Source organism: Rattus norvegicus, chromosome 16 (assembly GCF_021556685.1).
Source record: "Rattus norvegicus strain SHRSP/BbbUtx chromosome 16, alternate assembly SHRSP_T2T, whole genome shotgun sequence".
In the NCBI taxonomy this organism is placed as follows: domain Eukaryota; kingdom Metazoa; phylum Chordata; class Mammalia; order Rodentia; family Muridae; genus Rattus; species Rattus norvegicus.
In genome coordinates, this window is record NC_141549.1 from 73,360,166 (window position 1) to 73,375,921 (window position 15,756).

Below are 15,756 nucleotides of genomic sequence, written 5' to 3' on the forward strand. Positions count from 1 at the left end.
TACTAGTTAGAGACCAGTGAGGAGAAGAAAGGGTGCGTGTTGACTCGAGGTCTCTGGCATGATGACTGGCCCAAGGGGGCCCTGGAAACAGCACTGGTCACTTGCAGTGAGCTTCAGCAACTTGGTCCTGCTGCTTTGGCCACAAAGGTCCAGGCTGTAGGCAGAGCGTGGCTGTCTCATGCATCTAACTCAGCAGCACAGTGGCACCATGCACCTCCTTCAAACAGCCCGCTTCTTGTTCTCCTGCCTCTGGGGCACAGTCTTCGGGCTGCTCAAGCAGGACACACTTAAGCATTCACTTGACCATCACACCTATGCGTCCTCTGAGTACAAGGTGTATTAACACCCCTAGAAATACAAGCTTTGTAATACAATGGATAAAATATTCCATTTTCGCCCTTTCTGGTTGGACAACTTGAAGACCGTATGACTTCCTGTGACCTCTGTGGCCTCTGTGCAAATGTCTTCTGTCTGATTCAGCTGTGTATTTCCACCTCCCCCCCACCGCGCCTCCCCACCCCATCCCATCCTATTAGTTACTCCTTTCTCCAGCTTGCACCCTACCAAAACACTAGAGATGAAAAGAGCTGATGGGTTTGAGCACATGGCCAGGCCGTGCTGTTATAGCACCATTGTCTGTGACTTCTTGTCCTGCAGAGCCTGCTTCTCATCTCCCGGGATGCAAGCTAGTGAACTTCAGGGCAGCTGCGAATGACTTGAACAGCCCTCATGCTGTTCCTGCTCTTAGGAACTGTTGAGTCTCTCAAGGCCCTTGCCTGGAGGGCCACAGCAGAACAAGTTCATCCAGACCAGAACCTGGTCTTTAAAAGTAAACTCATCCTCACTCCTTCTTTGTTCCTTTATGGTGTCAGCTTGCTCCTTCTAGTTCTCTATGAAGGCCTCAGAGCAGCAAGAGGGGTGCAGTACCAACCTTGGCCACTGATGGAGCTGTCCAGGGTAGGGTATAAGCTTGGATGCTCACTGCTTGTACTATTAGACAACTCTCTTTCTCAAAGGTCCTAGCTGTGCCCTGTGGAAAACACGTGGCAAATCTGCTTTCTTTCTTTACATGATTGATGACCATTAACTACCCCTTCAGCCGTTTCTTTTCATGTGAAACTTGCCTAGTTCCTTGAACGATTAAGTGTGTACCATTCCCTCCCCTTTTTATCGTGAAATATAAGGTGCAAAAAGGAAAGTGCCCTAACCTATAGATATAGCTTGATTATTGAGCACAAAAGCATCACACATAAAGGGCTAGGAGTTGAGTTGGTCTCTCCAACACTACTGCATGTGTCAAAGTAGTCATGATGACCCTGGCCGTTGTGCAAATCTCTTGTTGCTTCTCCTCAGAGATCTATAGCTTACATTTTACATTCTTCAGAGATGTTATGAGCTCAACTCCGGTCTATTTCGACAAAGCAAAGCAAAGAAGTTGTTAGAGAGCTTGATTTCCCAGTGCACCTGAAGATTCTCTTCTCACTATGGTACAGTCTTGTCTACGTGCAACAATGTGTCTAGGCGACAATGCTCACAATTAAAGATACTTTAATTTGCCACAAATCCTAATCGTCATTTGAGCCAATAAAAATGGTGCCTTTAGCTTTGCCAGAAGCTGAGTAGGCAGAAAACTTCAATGTGGATAAACAGTATCTATCTGTGGAGTTGAGAGAGGCAAAGCGGGCTGGAATGGGGGGTGCCCATATTCCCATACAGGTCTTAGTTCAGCTGATGTTAAATCTTTATACTCTGTAAGTAGATTATTCCTTTTTCCTTACTTAACATACTGTTTCTAAGTGCTGTGATGACAGCATGTCCCTCAAAAGGTCAGGGGCTGGAGCCTTGATTGTACAAAGAGCTGTGTTACAGTTTGGCCTTGTTGGGTATATCTGGGCCAGAGGGTGGAGTCCTGGTGGGCAGGTTAAGGGTGCTGTTATAAGAGTCAGTAAGCTATCGGACAGGCTGCCCCCTCCCTCTTTCTCCAGAGCCTTCTAGTTCTTCTGTCTTCTCCCAGGAGCTGAAATAGCCTGGGGCCCTCACAAGGATCATGAAGCCTCCAAAATTATAAGCCAAAATAAACCCCTTTTCTTTATAAATTACCTAATCTTGGGGGATTCTGTTATAACAATAAAAACCTGGACCAAGACATGAGATTTATTCATGTTTTTGCTTGTTGCTTTCTATCAATACAAGACATGCTGTGTTTTTTGCATTTTGATAATGATTTTGCTGACACACAGTGATATATTAGTGAATTCACAATAGGAATGTGTGTGTATTCCATTACTCAAACTTTCGAGTGGTTTATAGAATGGTGTGTATGTGTGTGTGTGTGTGTGTGTGTGTGTGTGTGTGTGTGTGTGTGTGTGTGAGAGGATGGGCCTGTGTCCCTGTATGCATGGTCACTTGCCTCAGTAGGCTACACTCTTGGGAGCAGAATGCTGGCTCATAGGGCAATCATACCTCCCACTTTACCATGCTGTACCCACAGGGGCTATGTCACACAGGGATGTGTATGACACCATCACTCATGTGTGTATGCTTGTGTGGTGGATCTCAAGGTGTGTTGCCAACTTGGCACCTTTCAGAACCCACCTCTCTTGTAGATTAGCTAGCACCTTAGACCTCAGCTTCCCAACAGCTGATGGCTATGAAGACTGAGGTAACAGAAGCTTGGGCACTGTGGACCACACTCGGACCACACTCAGTGGCCATTTCTCACTCTAGGCACCCACGTGGAAGATGCAGCTTCTCTACACCTAAGCTCTTTCTCCTCATCCCGTATCCTTTCCTTCTTTTCATACTCGATCCCTAGAAGCAAGTGGCCTTCCAAGCTAACAACTTCTTTGCTGAGCACGCAGCTTGCAGCCATTCCTGTGGCTTTTCCTTTGTCAACCTTCGGTGCTGATGGACTTAACATTTTGTTAGTCTAATGAGCATTTAAGGCACCTTATAACAGATTTTTTTTTCCTAGTTAAATATTTAAAACTAAACCCTAGGGTTAGCTAGCCAACTCAGTGGATTCTTATGCTAATCTGGAGACCTTGCTTCCATCCCTGAAACTCATCAAAACATAAAAGGAGAGAACTGACTCCACAAAGTTATCCTCTGACCTATACACGCAGGCAGTGGTGTGGGACCCCCTCCCCCCAAAACCACACACCATGCACACGTGGAGACATAAACATAATGACAACTGATTAAATGAAACCCTAGAAAAATCAAATACAGCAAAGTTTTAAATTCTCGGTGTATGATTTATACACAGCAAAGTGTTTCTCCTTTTGACACGAGCTCAGGGATGTTTGACAGCTGTATACCATGAGACAGTCATTATCATGGTTAAGATAGATTATTTACATCACCCAAGTCGACTCATGGCCCTGAGTTCTTGCCCCACCACTGCTTCTTTACTTTCTATTATGTTGTCATCTTCAGATGTCCAGTAGATGGATCACTGAGAACGTACGCTTTGATACTTGTCTTCTTCCCCTTGGCCCCATGCTTCTGAGAGTCATCTGCGTTCTTGCATGTTCTGGGAGCTTCCTCTGTTCCTTGCTGAGTACTACTTCGCTGCATGAGTGCACTCAGTTTCTCCGTCAGCTCCTTGACAGGCATTTGGAACGGTTCCACCATTTGGCAATTTTGAGCAAAAAGCTTCTAGCGCATATTTGATGAGAATCTTTCTTGTGGAGATAGACTTTCATTGCTCCTGGATAAGTGTGTAGGCATGGCAACATTGGGTCATAGGGTAGGTGTAATTCTGACTATAAAAAATAAACCTGTCAACAGCTTTTATATACGTGTGAATATAGGTACACAAATGTGCATGTGACCACAGCATAACACGTAGAAGGGTGAACGAGAAGGGGTAATCCTTACGTGATGAGAAGGATTGGATACAGGTGAAGGACACTTAAGGTGTCGTCAAGGAGGACAAAAAGCTAGTTGCTTTTCTTGTGTGAACTCTGTCACGAAACTTTTATGTTTTGATGGCAGATAAAATATATAATTTTTGCTGGCATAAAATGTATTTGACAGTGAAAGTATAATGTAAGAAGCTCTACAGCTTTAGAGGTAGAGGAGTTCCCTGAGATCTGTAGACCTTGGGTCTGGTTAACCTCATTGTATGATGCTTTTTATTTGGAAGTCATTTACAATGAAGTTTTAATTTAACGTTTGAAAAGAAAAACATCATCACGATTTGAGGCAAGCAAAAAACAATTATAAAACCCAAAGCTCGATGCCCCCAAAAGATTTAGTAAACATAAAGTTCAAGCCCGAAAGACCCATAAATTAAACTTCAAATTCAGAACTTATTCAAAGACATTTTTAAGAAAATAAAAAATTAAGTCATATCCTGAAAGAAAATATTAGTAGACTATAGCCAGTGAGGAGCTTGTATGCAGGATAAAGAACTCTCAAAACTCCATCATATATAAACAACTAAATATAGAAACATCATATATAAACAACATCATATATAAACAACTAGACTTAAAAAGATTTAGTTGGCACTTCATAAAAAGACACACAAGCTTCAATATATCTACAAAAAGATCTTAATAGCATTAGTCAAAATTTTGCATCCCTTAACTGTAAATTAAAAATATAAGCCACCACAGCACATAGTAGGATTGCTAAAAAGTTTAAAGACTGACTGCCTTGTGCTTTGGCGAGAATGTGAAAGAGACAAAACTCCCACAAGGCTGTTGCTGTGTCCAATGTGAAATGCAAAAACTACCGTGGAAGGCTGTTGACAGATTTATTTTTTATAGTCAGAATTACACCTACCCTATGACCCAATGATGCCACACCTACACATTTATCCAGGAGCAATGAAAGTCTATCTCCACAAAAAAGATTTTCATCAAGTGTGTGCTAGAAGCTTTGCTCATAATTGCCAAACGATGGAACCGTTCCAAATGCCTGTCAAGGAGTTGATGCATAAACCGAGATGCACTCATGCAATGAAATAGTACTCAGCAAGAAACAGGGGGAGGGGGTTGGGGATTTAGCTCAGTGGTAGAGCTCTTGCCTAGCAAGCACAAGGCCCTGGGTTCGGTCCCCAGCTCCGGGAAAAAAAAAAAAAGAAGCAGGGAGAACTCCTAGAGTGTGTGTGTGTGTGTGTGTGTGTGTGTGTGTGTGTGTGTGTGTGTGTGTTTGTGAGTGTTTGTGAGTGTTTGTGAGTGTATGTGAGTGTGTGAGCATATATATATGTATTATATATACATACATATATATATATATATATAAAGAGAGAGTGTGTGTGTATATATGGAGGGAGAGAGGGGGGAGGGAGGGAGAGAGGGGGAGAGAGAGTTGATGAGGAGCTTGTATCCAGCATAAAGAACTCTCAAAATTCCATTGTATATAAACAACTAGACTTAAAAAAAGATTTAATAGACATTTCATAAGAAGATACACAAACATATATGAGTTTATGTATATATATGTATATGTAATATGTATAACTATGGGATAGTATATAGTTGCAGAAAGTTTATAGTTTTACATTTTTCATCATAGTTTTAATTCATTGTATTCCTTAGAGTTTTCTAGAGAAACAACTGGTAGATCAACTATATATTTGGGATTAATTAGAGTGGCTTTCAGGTATTAATCACTATTCTTACAATAATGTCTCTTGATGGAAAGTCCAAGAATCTAGTAGTTACTTGGGCCTTGGGGCTGGAGTCGAAGCTGGTCTTTACCTAGCATCTGGAAGAAGTGAACTCTAATGCCAGTGATGGAATGGACTTGCCTGCTTCAGCGAGGGCAGGCAGAGAGGAAATTTCTTCCATGTTCTTTACATAGGCTGCCACCAGAAGGTGTGCCAGATTTAAGGTACGTCTGCCCACCTCAAATGATCCAGATTTAGGATGCATCTTCCTACCTCAAATGAAGCAATAAAGAAAAAATGTCCCCACACGCATTTTTAGCCACTTGGGTTTTAGCTAATTCCAGACATCGTCAGGCTGACAGCCAAGAGTGGCCATCAGGCTTTGTTAACGTATGATGAGAACAAGCTCTTTCTGAAAGTTTATTCGCCATACAGTTTTTTTCTATTTTGTCTCAGACTTTCCCCACTTCCTGGTAGACCTCCTTTGTGATTGGTCTGTAGGAACGTCTTTATATTCTGGAGTATGTCCTTGATTTCACACAATCTCCTTGCGCTCCATGTCTTGTCCTTTAAGAACCTTTGTAGTACCATTTGATGAATAGAGTTTCTTCATTTTAAGGAATTAAAAATAATGTTTTCTTTCCTCTTGATGATATTTAAACTACTTAGGATTTGTTAAATTCCCAGTACCTGTAGGTCAGGGTTCTCCCCAAGAGTTAATAATGCCTGAGCATATTTCTCTTCCTTCTTTACTTCTTAGACAGTATCTTCCTCTGTGGCCCTGGCTGACCTTGGACCAGCAATCATGGCTTATCCTCCAAAGTGGGGTCTACATGGTGTCTTACCAGACACACTGGTATTTTTTCCTTTAAGTTTCTATCTTTTCTTTCTTTGCCTTCTGGAATTCTTAATACATGTTAGCATGTTCAACATTGTCTTTCAGGTTATTGAAATCTGTTCCTTTCTTGCTTCCTTTAAACATTATTATTGTTGCTGTATATATAGCATATGCATGTGTTTGTATGTGTGCATATGTGTGAAGGACAAAGGTAGACCTCTATCCTTGCACTTAGATAGAAAACAGTATCCAGTGGTTTCCTTCATTTAATGTTGACCCTTTGCTACTTTGTGATTGCTTTCCTCCTCTGCCCCACTGTTAGTGCCTCCAAATCACCAGATTTGTAAAATGTATGTCATTGTTGGTATTTATTGGAATGTTAATATAATCTATCTAAGATCAATATAAACTACTCTGTCTTACCCTACAGTAGTACCACTTCCTATATCCAGTTTTGCTTAAAAAAATCTAATAACTCATGGATTCTTTCAAGATTCTCATATGCACAGTGTTATGTCCACAATAACAGTACTATTTCCTTTTTAATTCAACCCCTCCCATCTACGTGTTTTGTCCCTTTCTGGCCTGGCACCTTTAGATTTTTGCTGAAAAAGTGGCTATAGAAGAATCTTTTATCTGTGGTTTGAATAGGGTCGCTGTAATGATTAAACACATTTGTCAACTTGTCTAGATCTTGAACCCACTAACAGGCGAGCCTCCTGGGACACACCATTGCGGGATTTTCTTGGTCAGGCTACTTGAAGTGGTGAGGACCCCCACCCCATGCAGCTCAGGTAAAATGAGGTCAAAGAAAGAATCTTTACTTATACCCCTTGCCTTTGACCTCACTGGCAAGTTCATCTGCCATGTTGCTGCTGCTGCTGGATCCCTTCACCGATATCAGAACTCAGCTTCTGGCCTTCTAACATGGATTGAAGACCGGTGACTGCATAGGACTCTACAGGCCTCAAACACCAGATTGGCAATGCTGAAGTAATCATCCTCTTGGACTGAGTAGTGTCTCCAACATGAGACAGATATTGTTGGGCTACTTAGAACAATCATGTAAGTCAATACAGTGAATCCTATTTCATTAGCTTTGTTTTTCTAACAAACTTACACTAATGTGGAATTTGGATCCCACCCCTGTCCCATGAAGTACCTTCTCTGACCTTGCCTCAGGGATGTAGCCATGCATGGTTTGTGGAAGCAACCAAGCCCTTTCCTGAAAAGGATGCTAAGCCAGATAACACTGAGGTCCCTCGGTGCCCATCTTTGACTCTAGACCTATAATAAGATTCTAGAGGTGAGGTAGCTCCCTTTTTTTTATTTTCAAGTACCTTATCATTTTTTTTCAAGATTTATTTATTTATAAGTACACTGTAGCTGTCTTCAGACACACCAGAAGAGGGCATCGGATCCCATTACAGATGGTTGTGAGCCACCATGTGGTTGCTGGGATTTGAACTCAGGACCTTTGGAAGAGCAGTCAGTGCTCTTAACCACTGAGCCATCTCTCCAGCCCTCTAGAGGTGAGGTAAAAAGTGTCCATGAAGGGTTGTGCTTTACCACTAAAGAACTTAATGAGTTTTCTAATCCATTCAAGCAGAAGTCTGGGGACTATGTGTGGGAATGGATTTTAAGGATGTAGGATAATGGCAGAAAGGACGTAAGAGAGGATCAGTCTGATTTTACTGATGTAGGACCATTGAGTAGAGAGTCTAGGTTTGATGTTATAGCTCACATAGTTAACGACGGTGCAAAGAGTTCATTTGATTGGCCAACACACAGTTCAAAAGATGACCTAATGAGAAATAAGCTGGAGGTGCTTCATATCCCTTGGCTTAATGTTGATGGAGGAATTTTAAAGCTCGGGCAAATTGGAATGCTTAAATTAAGTTTACAATGTTAACCCTCATCTTATACAATGGAAGGGCCTGAACTACACCCTTCACGAAAGCATAAATCGGTGAGAGGGCCACCGCCATAATGGAAGAGCTCTGTCATTGCTCTCCTTGTGCTAGACCTTATGGTAGAGGTGCAGCTGCTCATTTGTATGAATTAAATGCAGGTGTTCTAATTGGATCCCAGAGTAACAAGGGGCCAAGTGGTAGCACTGAATCATCAAAGGCAAGGTGAGGGTACTTACCGTAATGGACACTGTAGCCAACATGATATTTATAATAGTTTGAATTGTGTAGACCTTTGGCCCTGGCTATTAATCATGGTCTTCCCAGTGATGAAATAGATAGGAAGCCTACTAAGTTCTTACTTGATATGCATAAGCATAAACATTTGGAACAAATTAATGAAAGGCTACCTTGAAGTGCAGCAACAGAGGCTCAAGGCCCATCAGACAATTTCCAGACCCGAGCCAGTTTATAAATACACAACCCATTTAATGAAGCGAAGCCAAGGCCAAGTGTCCTTCAGGAAAGACCATGTGACAACACTGAAAAGGTTTACTATGAATCTGTCTCCCATCCTTCCCCAACTGTTAATGTTTTCCCTTCCCCCAAAGGGATCCATGTTATTTTATCAAGATGACTACATTGGGAAAAAGGAAATAATCAGACATTGCAAAGGCTACTAGAGACTAATACTGAATTGACATGGATTCCAGGAGACTCACAGAAGCACTATGGCCCCTCCAGTTAAAGTAACAGCACATAGAGGTCAGATGATTCATGGAGTTTTAGTCAAAGTCTGACTCTCGGTGGGTCTAGTGGGTCCCTAAACTCATCCTCTGGTCATTTCCTTAGTCCCAGAACATATAACTGGGAAGAATACCCATGTTGGTTCCCTAACTGGTGCATTGAGGAGGAAAATAGAAGCCATTAGAGAAGCTTCTAACAGGGAAATAGTGAAGCCAAAACAGTGTCACCTCTCTAGAAGGATTACAGAAGTTGGCATCACCGTCCAGGATTAGCAAGGGGTAGTGGTTCCCATCTTAACACCCTTTAACTGTTCATGTGGTCTGTGCAGAAGACAGATCAGGAGAATGACAGTTGATTATCACAAGCCCAATCAAGGGATGACTAATTGCAGCTTCAATACTATGTGGTTTCCTTACTTGAACAGATTAACATGTCTCCCAATATGGAGCTATTGATCTTGCAAATGCTTCTCTCTTAGTTCTTGATCAGAAAGACAGCAAAAAGAAGTTGCTTTTAGCTGGCAAGGTCACCCATGCACCTTTATTAGTCCACCTCAAGGGAACATCAATTCTATAGCCATTGTCATAACTTAGTTCATGAGGGACCTTGATTGTGTGTCTCTTCCATAGAGTATCATGTTGGTCCATTATATTGAAGATATTATGCTGATTGGGTCAAGCAAGAGATAGCAACCACTTTGGACTTGCTGGTAAAGCACATGCACATCAGAGATGAGAAATAAATCCAACTAAAATTCAAAGGCCTTTTACCTTACTAAATTTTCTAATGGTCCAGAGCATATAGAAATATTACCTCATTTTTTTGAAATTATATATTTTTCTTTTATTGAAAATAGATCTTTCAAATACTATATCCTGATTACGGTTTTCCCTCTCTCTACTCGTCCCAGTTCCTCTCCACCTCCCCTCCCATCCAGACCTATCTCCTTTCTGTCTCTCATTAGAAAACAAATAGGGTTCTATGGGATAAAAATAAAATAAGATAAAATAAAAACAAACATATAGGAATAAGAAAAAATAAAAAAAAACAGAAGGAAAAGATCCAAAGGCACAAAAACAGATATAGATGCAGAGACCCACTCATTCACACACTCAGAAATCCCAGAAAAACACCAAACTGGAAGCCTATGTATATATATATATATATATATATATATATATATATATATATAATCTGTAGTATAAAAAAGTAGAAGAGGAAGTAGAAGAAGAAGTAGAAGGAGGAGGAGGAGGAGGAGGAGGAGTAGGAGGAGGAGGAGGAGGAAGAAGAAGAAGAAGAAGAAGAAGAAGAAGAAGAAGAAGAAGAAGAAGAAGAAGAAGAAGAAGAAGAAATTTTAAAAAGGGGAAAGCCTTACATAACATTATGAGACAAGCAACCCTCATAGATGCTGCCATGTTTGCTTTGTGTTCACTGTCTATTCTATCATGTTTGTTTTGTGTTGACTGTCTATAGCTGGGCATGTGGCCCGTTATTTGTTTCTCCAGTGAGACTCTATTGGAGAAATCTAAATTTTCATTTCCAAGTGGTTATCAGTCAGAGACCACTTCTTGATTAGGGAATCATCTCAACCTGAGCATCCCACCCGGTACAGACCTGTGCAGGGCCTGTGCATGCTGCTTCGGCCTCTATGAGTTCATGTGTGTGCTGGTTTTGATGTGTTTAGAAGGCTTTATCTCCGTGGTGTCCTCCATCTCTCTTGCACTCTTTCTGCCTCCTCTTCCTCTGGGTTCCCTGTGCCCCGAGGGGAGGGATTTGATGGAGACATTCTGTTTAGAGCTGAGTATTTTGAGGGCTCCCAGTCCCTACATATCGTCTGGCTGTGGGTGTCTGTATTTGTTCCCATCTGGTTCTCTGATGGGAAGAAGCCTCTCTGATGATGTCTTAGCAAGACGCTGAGCTATGAATATAGCAGAATGTCATCAGGAGCCATTTTATTGCTACTTTCCTTTAGTGGAACACTAATATTTGGTTTTATCCTAGTCCCTGAGCCATCTAGTCTCTTGCTGCTTAAATTTTGTATTATTATTATTATTAATTATCATTAATTATTATTATTTAACAAAATCTCAATCATTTGATTTTTACCAATGAAGACTCAGGATCTAGATGCTGGGGTGAAAATCTGCTAGCTCAGAGAGGCAGGGAAAGCACCCAGCTGACCTTCCTTATCAGCTGATGTCCCACCAGCAGTCCTCTCTCTCACAGGTGCTCAAAAAACCTCCTTCAAATGGAATGCCCTTCCTTTTTACTTCTGTGCGTCTTTCTGACTCTGTCTTCCTGATTCGCTCTTAATCTCTCTGTTTTTTTTCTTCTTAATAGTTCTATGTTCACTTCTTGTCAACTGGTCGTTTGCTTCACCTCTGGACCTGGGGTTGATTTTACTTAATCTTGTTAACAATATTCAAGCAGAAAGGTGTGTGCTAAAGCTGAGGCATACCACAACTGGAAACAGTAAATAACACTTGGGTTCACAGTGTGCCAAATATCCTGCAACAATCATGGATTTTTTTCTCCCCCACATCTATTGTTATTGAAAGTTGTGCTGGGTATAGTAGTCTATGAGTTGGTGTCTTGGAGTTTATAGACCATCTATTCAGACCTTTCTGGCTTTTAGAGTTTCAATCGAGAAGTCAGGTGTTATTATATTAGGTTTACCTTTATGCTATTTGGTTTTATTCTCTTGCACTTTTTGGTATTCTGTCTTTTACCTTTAATGTTTTGGTTATCATTGCTGAGAGGAACTTCTTTTCTTGTCTAGTCTATTTGGTGTTCTGTATACTTGTACCTTGATACACACCTTCTTCTTTAGGTTAGAGAAATTTTCTTCTATGATTCTGTTGAAAATATTTTCTTTGTCTGTTACTTTGGTTTCTTCTTCTCTCTCTCTTCCTATTATTTCTAGGTTTGGTTTTTACATAGCATCCCAGATTTTCTGGATGTTTTGTGCCTGGAGTCTTTTAGATTTAGTATTTTCTTTGACTGATTATCTTGTCTTCATTGCCTGAGATTTTCTTTCCCATAGCTTGTATTCTGTTGGTGATGTTTGCCTCTGAGGTTCATGTTGGAATTCCTAAAGTTTTTTTTATTTCAGATTTTCTTCAATTTGTGTTTTGTTTTTGATTCTATTTCCACTTTCAAGTCTTGAACTGCTTTATTCATTTCTTCCCAGTTGATGGGGATTGGTTTTGGAGGAGAGAAGGAAAAGGCGAAGATCTGCAGTAGCCTAGCTTCTTCTCTGGCTGGTGTGTCCTGTGGGTTCCCTGGGAATTTGAAGTATTATTTCTAACACCGGTGGAAGATAAATTGTATCTTACCCTTCCCCACCATCATGGTAAAAGCACAAAACTTAGTTGGTAAATTTGAATTTTGGAGGCAGCACACTCTTCGATTGGGTATGTTACTCTAGCCCATATACCAAACAAAGCAGAAAAATGCTAATTTTGACTGGGGCTCAGAACAGGAGAGAGCTCTTCAACAGGTCTAGGTTTCTGAGCAGACTGTTAACCACTTGTACCATATGACCCAGCAGATTTATGATCCTTGAGGTGTTAGTGGCATATAGGGATGCCATCTGGAGTCATTGGCAGGACCCTATAGGCAAATCACAGAAATCCCTTAGGATATTAAAGCAAGGGTCTTCTCTATTTGCGGACAACTATTCTTGATTTGAGAGACAATTATTGGCATGCTATTGGGTTTTAGTGGAGACCGAATTTTTGACAATGAACATGTGACCTGAGCTGTTCATTATGACTTAGGTGTTATTTAACCCACAAAGCTATAGATGTGGATTACACCGCAGCTATCCATCCTCAAATGGGAGAGGTAGATACTTGACAGCACCCAAGAAAGTGTTTAAGATGCAAGTGAAATGAAGTTACCCAAATTCCTATGGTTCCTACTTGAGGTAAAAGGCTTTCAGTCCCCAAGCATGCGTGCATTAATTCTCTGCTTTCTATGCTTGATCATGGAGGTTTTGTAACTAGTTGGCTCAAGTTCCTGCTAACTCGATTTCCCCATAATAGTTGACCATTACCTGGGTTTGTGAGCCAAGCTTTTGTCAGGGTATTTTATCGGTGTGTCAGGAAAAGAAACGGATGAACAGTGCTCTCCAACGAAACTGACACCATGGCGATGGCTTGATTTCCGAGCTGCAATGCTCACTTCACATGTTCTTGTCTTGCTATGTCACCGTAAGCAGAGGCTAAAACAAGAAGCCACTGATCTTGGACTTGAGATAGTGCCCCCAAACTGTGAGACAAATCAGTCTTTTATGTGTATAAATCTAGTCACCGCAGGTATCTCATTGCGCTAAAGCAAAGCTGATTTATACAACTATATTCTGTGCAATTTTTTAAATAAACTTTCGTACCAAGCAAATTACTTCTATGTCTTGGCACTGGAAGTATTTCAAAAATTATGAATCGTCATTAATTTTATCAAGTACTTTTTACTTCATCTATTAAAAATGTTGAATGATGTTTTACTTGATATATTAATGTGTTGAATTACACTAATTAATTTTCTAACATTTGATCAACATTGTAGTCTTGGAATACGTCCAATTTGGTAAGATTTATTATCCTTCTTTTAATATATTACTAGAGTCATGTAGGTAACATTTTGATTAGTACTTTTTTCTTCCTAGTAGAGGGGAGGAATCAACTTTTATTGAAGATCTATAAAGAGCTTGGAATATTGTGTGCGCTGATTGACTTCAGCCCACAATCATTCTTTGAAGAAGATGTTTTTGTTTTATTTTAATTTAATTAGCAAACAAAGTAGCAGGTTCCTTCATGGCATTTTCACAAGTATTTGATGCTGGTTGACCAGGAACTTGGCTCTGCATCCCTGATTCTGCTTGTACTCCTCCATCCCCTCTTGAACCATCCCTCCCTCCTCTCTTCGTATCATAGATGTTCTCTTTCTTTCCCCACCATCATTTCTTAAAACCTCCTGTTTGGGATTTTTTTTATATAAATAAGTGTTTAGGAGGTGGGTAGGACTACAGCACTGTTTGTAGTAGCCTTGCTGAGTGAAGTTCCTGCTCAGTTCCTGTGGTGAGTGAGGAAGAGAGGGGTTATAATTGGAACAATTTCCTCCTCTCATCATTGGGTGTCCAGTTGTCAAGCCATCCCGGCTTGTAGACGGTATAGGAGGAAGATTTTGACTTCTGATTCAGTTCACATAATAATCAGAACATACCAAGTTTTTTTGCCCTGTAAGTTTTAGGATTTGTTTGTCCTCGTTATTAGACTCTTCCCTTATGTTTCCAAGGGCATCCTTGTGATCTGCTGTCAGGCCAGGACTACTCTTCTCTTTTGCTCTCTGTCTCTTTCTGAACGATAACAAGGGGCAGCTCACTGAGAGCCTTGCACCCAGGAGGCAGTAATTAGTCCTATCCTTCAGATTCTTTCAGCTTTCCTAGATCCAGCCTCCCCCCTGGCCTGTTCAAAGATGTCATGGGCCTCTTCTGAGCTCTGAGCCTCAGCTTCTTCATTCTTAAGATCTCCAACCCCTTTCTGCCCTCAGTGATGAGGACTCAGATTCATAGAACTCCGACTCCAAGTTTGTCAATTGGATGTCAACTGTTTTGTTGCCTTCCAGCCCTAGCGGTGGTAGCTTCTGTGTCTGGTCATTGCCCTGTGACAGCCGCGTGCTTTCCCTGTATTCTGATAGTCATTTGTCCACATCAGTATTTTCCTCATGCTATACCCACTGTCATCCTTTTCTTGCCTTGAACACTGATAGAATACTTAGAAATAGAGTTACTGGAAAAAGACCTTTCCTATGTTGGGGTGGGTTTAGCCTTTTTCCTAGCAGGAACAAATGCAGAACTCCTTGCTGATGACAATGGGGTAGTAAGAACTATTAGTGCTGCCCCCTAAACCTACATATGCAGTAGGAGAAGGATAGTCTGGCACCTATGGCTGTTTGTAGTAAAGTTCTTATTGTACCAATACCTGAGGACACTGTGATTGAATAATGTGGCAAGAATTACAACGACACATACAAGCATGGCGGAGACCAATGGCTACTTCTGTTTATATTGGTGAATTTGTAGCGGACAATGGCAAGTAGATGTTCAACCAGACACTGTACTTCTATGAGATGTTCTTTCCGTTGTATAGGAGTTGATGAAAATTAGACCTGGAATTTGGTTTGCATGTTATGAATTGCAGAATCATAACATAATTTGAAGTCAACGGCCACACTGGATCTGTTTCTTGGCCTTTTGAAAGGAGATTTTGAACTCCTTAGTCTTTCTAAGCCCCCCTTACTCTTAGAAGCAACCTCATCCTATAGGGCTAATGGAACACTTTTGCTTTGTTGGGGACGGAATAATAACCACACTGGGCAGATGTCTTCCAAAGGGATGTCAATTTCATCGAGCTTCTGATCTGATTTAGAAAACCTCTCACATTCCACAATGAAGATACTGCTCGTTTGCATCGGCGTACATCTGGTGGACTGCCTGAGGGGATGGATTCCATGGGTATAAAAGTGAGGAGGACAGAGTGTAAACTGGATCAGGGTTAGTGGATTTGGTCCGTGTACCACCAGTGGCAATGCTTCTGATGTTGAAGGTGGTTCCTGCAAATACTTATCATTGAATG

General features: G+C 41.1%; 1 protein-coding gene and 1 long non-coding RNA gene across 1 annotated transcript in view; both read left to right on the forward strand.

Annotated features, from left to right (window-relative positions):
• Positions 1–15,756, forward strand: part of Erich1 (glutamate-rich 1) — a gene marked incomplete at its 5' end in the record, with an annotated part of 52,793,804 nt that overhangs the window by 42,489,606 nt on the left and 10,288,442 nt on the right.
• LOC120097505 (uncharacterized) overlaps positions 1–15,756 on the forward strand; it is a 97,413-nt gene that overhangs the window by 65,052 nt on the left and 16,605 nt on the right. The gene's annotated exons all lie outside the window — the stretch shown is intronic.